The following is a 6,000-nucleotide window of genomic DNA, read 5'->3' as shown; positions in this document are numbered from 1 at the left end:
CTTAGCATTGCTTTAGCTGTGTCCCACAAATTTTAATGTGCTGCATTTTCATTTTTAGTTAATGTATTTTTATTACCCTTGATACTTTGACTTATGGATAATTTAGAAGTACGTTGCTTAGTTTCCAAGCAATTGGAGAGTTTCTTGTTATCTTTCTGTTATTGGTTTCTCGTTTGATTATACTATGGTCAGAGAACCACATGATTTCAATTTTTTAAAATTTGCTGATGCTTGTTTTATGGTCTAGGACATAATCTATACAGGTATGTATTCCATAGGGACTTGGAAAGAATATTTTTTCTGCTGTTGTGTTTAGTGTTTTATAAATGTCAATTAGATCCTGTTTATTTCTCATATTATTGAGCTCTCCTATATCCTTGCTGATTTTCTGTCTAGTCATTCTATCAACTGTTGAAACAGAGAGGTGTTGAAGTCTCTAATGATAATTGTGCTTTGTCTATTTCTTCTTTCAGTTCCACGACTTTTTGCTTCAAGTAGGTATTAATTTCTTATTTAAACTTAGTGGTTTAAAACTTGCAAATTAATTTTCTTATAGTTCTGGATGTCAGAATTACAAAATGTGTCTTACTGGGCCACAATGAAGATGTTAGCAGGATTTAGTTCCTTTTGGAAGCTAGAGGACAATTCACTTCCTTGCCTTTTCCAGCTTCTAGAGGGTTCCCAGATTCCTCAGCTTGTGGTCAGCAATCCTGTCACTCTGACTTCTGGTTACATTACATCTCGATCTCTTACTTTCACTCTCTTGCCTCCCTCTTTCCCTTATACAGATTGTGATGACACTGGGCCCTCCCAGAAAACCAGAATAATCTCATTAAAATGTCCTCCAGGGAGTGCAAACATCGGACTGAGCCACCACTGGACCAGCCCAGGCTGCCCCCCCTTCCCCCCACCCCGCCTTCTGCACTTGCGGTTCCGGCATGGACAATGGACCTGGGAGTGGGTTGGGGGTTCCCAAAGAGTTCAGTGAGGCCCCCTATACCTGCAGCCTGACCCATGGAGGGTGGGAATTTCGGGAAGACACCTTTCTTTTCAGAGGGGCTTGCAGCCTGGACCCCTACATTGGAACTGGAGGCAGGGAACATGAGAGAGGAGGGCAGTTGCCTATGGGAAAATAGGCACTGCCCCATAGCCCTCTCCCCTGCATCTAGTGGGAGGAGCTGCCCGAACCCACTCATGGGGGGCAGGGAGGGGGCAGAAGTGCTGTGTGTGTGTGTGTGTGTGTGTGTGTGTGTGTGTGTGTATGTATTTTAAGCTCTGAGCTGTCGAGACATTTCCTAATGGAAAACAAAAGTTCTTAATTTAACCACTTCTGTAAAGTCCCTTTTGCCAAGTAAGCTAAGATGTTCACACACTAGGGGCATTAGAACTTGGACCTCTTTGGGGGCAACCATACTATCAACCATAGTTCACCCTCTGGCCACCAAAGATACATATCCCTACAGGCAAAATATATTCACCCTGACCCAGGGTCCACAAAAGTCTCAATCCATTACAGCATTAACTCAAGCCCAAATTCTTACCTAAAGCTTGTTAGCTTAAAAGTCCAAATTCTCATGATCTAAAACAACTAAAATAGGTACGGGTGAGGCTGTGTGTAAAATCCATCCTGTGAATTTTAAAAATCTGCACCTGTTAGTGTTTCTGGGTTGCTAGCTTCTTCAGCTCCAACTCTGGGATGTATGAGGGGGAAAAAAAAACCTCAAGGAACTCATCACCATTCTCCTCCTCAGGTCCTGAGATTCCTAGCAGATCTGCCTTCTTCTTTCATTCTTAATGAGTCTTATCATGTTTGTTTACATACAATATCCAGGGTTTTTAGTTGAATTTAGTGGGAAGAATAGGAAAAGTAGATCTGCTTCACATTCCAGGAATCAAGTCCAGAAAATATATATATAAATGCTATCCAAAATACTTCACCCATGAGTATCAATTCCTGTAATTTTCCTGTCAAATTCTACGTAGCTATATTTTTTTTCCCAACAGGGAGTTCCAGTTTGTTCTATTAGTCATCAGTATCTAAGTATATATTAAAATTTTGATCAATAGGATAAAAAACACTTTATCTTGTCATAACTATACTTCAGAGCCTTTTGAAAGGGCTTCTGTAGATGGTAAGGAAATCATATTTAATTCATTTAGGACTTTAAAGCATGTTGGTTAATGAAGATTAAATTAATTTTGAGAAATCTATGTTATCTTTTTAATTTATCTGGAATTTATTCTGTAAATTAATTTTAAAATAATTATGGCGAATACCAACTAACAGCTCCTCTAATCATTCATCATTAACTGAAAAAAATTATAAAAGTAGAATTACTGATCAAAGTAAGTGTCCCAATTTAGAGAGAAATGTACTTTTTTTTAAAGTTTGGCACAAGTTAAGCATGTAGGCTTGAGGAATAACCCTTATTTGGGCTCACATTCTAAGGATGGATGCATGAGTCACAAAATTTAGCCAATTAGAGTATATTTGGCTTAAGTTATTTTTCTAGTTCTTTAAGGATACCAAGTATGTGCCAATTATTAGAGAATGCATTAAGTCCCAGGCATAGTGTTTGGTTGTGTTTCAAAAGCATTTAAAAATTTTTGAAAAAAAATTTTAAGTATGCAATTACAGATAAGTTTCTCTCTGATGTGTTTTCCTTTAATTTTTAAGTTTTTATTTTGAAAAAAAAATTCAAACTTACGTAAATGTTGTAGGAATAATATAGTGAATTCCCAAATACCCTTCACCTAGAATAATGATGTTCTCACTTTGCCACATCTGCTTCCCCCCCATATAACAACAAATATATTTTGTATTATAAATAATATAGTATTTATATATTATATATTGTTAGAATAACAATTATTATTGTTAGTTTTGCTGAGTTACTGATTTCAATCATTTGTCAGCAACATGACCCTTTACCCTTTAACATATGTAGCCTTAAGCAAAAGCACATTCCCTTAACAGTACTATTATCAGACTTGGAACTTTTATACTAATGCAATATTATTATCTAATATATTGTGCATGTGTCCATATTCGAACTTTGCCAATTGTACTAACAATAGTCTTTACATTGTTTTTCCTCCATGGTCCAGGACGTTGTCGAGGATCACCATTGCATGTAGGTGTCATGTCTCTTAAGTCTCTTTTTAGATGGAAGAGTTCCCCAGAGTATAGACCAGTTATTTTGTGGAATGATCCTCTATTTATGTTTATCTGAGGCTTTCTTGTATTTAGATTCACGTTACACATTTTTGGCAGGGACACTACATGTATATTGTCCTGTTCCTGGTGCTTCATATCAGGAGCTGCATAATGTCTCTTTGTCTCATTATGAGCAATGTTAATCATAATTTGAAAAGATACATACACCCCAACATTCATGGCAGCACTATTTACAATAGCCAAGACATGGAAGCAACCTAAATGTCCATCGACAGAGGAGTGGATAAAGAAGACATATATACATATGTACATGTATATAATGGGATATTACTCAGCAATAAAAAAGAATGAGATAATGCCATTTGCAGCAACATGGGTGGACCCAGAGATCGTCATACTGAGTGAAGTAAGTCAGATACAGAAAGACAAATATCATATGATATTGCTTACATGTGGAATGAAAAAAATGGTACAAATGAACTTATTTACAAAACAGAAATAGAGTCACAGATGTAGAAAACAAACTTATGATTACCAGGGGGGGAAACGGGGAGAGGGATAAATTGCAAGATTGGGATTGACATACACACACTGCTATATATAAAACAGATAACTAATAAGGACCCACTGTATAGCACAGTGAACTCTATTTGATACTCTGCAATGGCATATATGGGAAAAGCACCTGAAAAAAGAGTGCATAAATGTATATGTATAACTGATTCACTTTACTGTACACCTGAAACTAATACAATATTGTAAATCAGCTCTACTCCAATAAAAATTAGAAAAGAAAAAAAAAGCAACTTTGATCACTTGGAAAGGTTAAATCTACCCAGTTTCTCCACTGTAAATTTCTTTTGTAATTAATAAGAAATCAATAGGGAAATGTTTTTAGACTGTGTAAACATCCTCATGTCCATCAAACTTTCAGCTAATAGCATTAATATCCACTGATTATTCTTGTCTGAAAAAATGATTACAATAAGGTTGCAAAATGGCCATTGTTTAACTCTGTCATTTCCTCTGTATTTATTAGTTGGTATTCTCCTGCAAGGGAGAGAGTTCCCTCCTCCTCCCCATTTATTTATTTGTTTGTTTTCTGTGAGTGTTAGTATCTATATGCACTCATAAATTCTCATCTGGTACAATGGGTTACACTTAGTTTCTGTCATCATTCATTTTGTTGCTCAAAATTCCCAAATTTGGCTACCATGAGCCCCTTAAGGCTGGCTTCTATGTCTTTTTGAAATGTCAGTCTCTTTTTTTGAGTGCTTCCTTAATTTCTGGCACAAAAATACGGTCCAGATGCATCTTATATTTTCCTTGCTGCAACCTAGAACCAGCCACTTTCCCTTTTAGTGTGCAATGGTATTTAGAAACCAAGATCTAGGGATTAATTGTCACATTGATATTTCTAACTCGAATTCAATGCTATGATTTTCTTTGTCTTGCCTGCTCCTAATTCATGTTATATTTATTTCATCTTAAAATGAGAGAACTCTGGCTTCCTAAAACATCAATATAGTTTTCTTTCATTTCTAAAATACATATAAAATAATTTCAGAATTGCTATACCCATGTCACTCTGGAAAACAAACATACATTGAGGAGTTCAAGATTTCTTTCCAATTCTTTTTTGTATTTAGATTGACAACTTACCATCAAAGTACTATGTTCAAAATTATTTTGAATAATTTTTTCTTTTCCTTCTCTGTAAATTATGTTATTGACTTGGAAAACAGTTACATTTGTTTATGTTTACTTTTAATATTTTTTCAACCTACCCTTGTTGATTCAATTTTATTTCCCAATATGTAATACATTAACAAATTTACAAAAGTAAAAATTATACAAAAATATATTGAAAGAGATATCACTCCTTCTCCTATCCATTCCACCCTGTTATCATCCACCCTCAAAAACAACTAATTTCATTAGTTTCTGCTCACTATTCCTGTGATCCTTCCTGCAAAAATAAGCAGATCTATTCTTACCTCTGCTTTATCTTATACGAAACTATCATATAACATATGTTCTTTTGTATTTTGTGCTTTTAACTTAGCAACATATCCTGAAAACTATGCCACATCAATTCGTGAAGATAATCCTCATTCTTTTCTATGGCTTCACAGTACTCCGTTGTGTAGATACACTACACCTAGTTTATTCGTCCACCTCCTATGGATGGGAATTTAGTTGTTCCCAATATTGTGCAACTGCAAATAATGCTGGAATAATTAACCTAGTATATATATTTCTTTTTTTTATTTCTGGTGATATAAAGTATTTTAAAAATCAGTTTAGTTACAAGGTCTATAACAGTTAGAAATAAATCTTGGGTTGCTACTGTTAGAATTTTAAGAAATCCAAACCAAATAACACTAGTCACTCCCTCGCAATCCTCAATCAACTCAAAAATAGAGAAGAAGCAGTAAGGTATATGGAGACCAAAATATCAGCTTTATTACTGATAAATCTGATATTGGAGAAGGTGATTAAGGCAGAGGCTTTTGGTACCCTAGACCAAATCCCTTCTGCCTACCTCCGATTTTAGCTGCAGCTGTTGCAAGTTCAGTTGGACAACCCAAGTTTGAACTGTGTGGTCCACTTATACACAGATGTTTTTCAATAGTAAATACTACAGTACTGTGCTATCCACAGTTGGTTTAATCTGTGGATATAGAGGAACCACGAATAGAGAAGAACCATGTATATGCAGAGAAAACTATATATTATATACAGATTTTTGACTGTGTGTAGGGTTGATGCCCCTAACCCCTGTGTTTCTCAGGGGGGGTACTTGTACTTTCTGTGTCTTA

This window comes from Hippopotamus amphibius, chromosome X (genome assembly GCF_030028045.1).
Source record: "Hippopotamus amphibius kiboko isolate mHipAmp2 chromosome X, mHipAmp2.hap2, whole genome shotgun sequence".
Lineage (NCBI taxonomy): Eukaryota > Metazoa > Chordata > Mammalia > Artiodactyla > Hippopotamidae > Hippopotamus > Hippopotamus amphibius.
The sequence above is the reverse complement of the archived record's forward strand: the minus strand, read 5'-3'. Positions refer to the sequence as shown.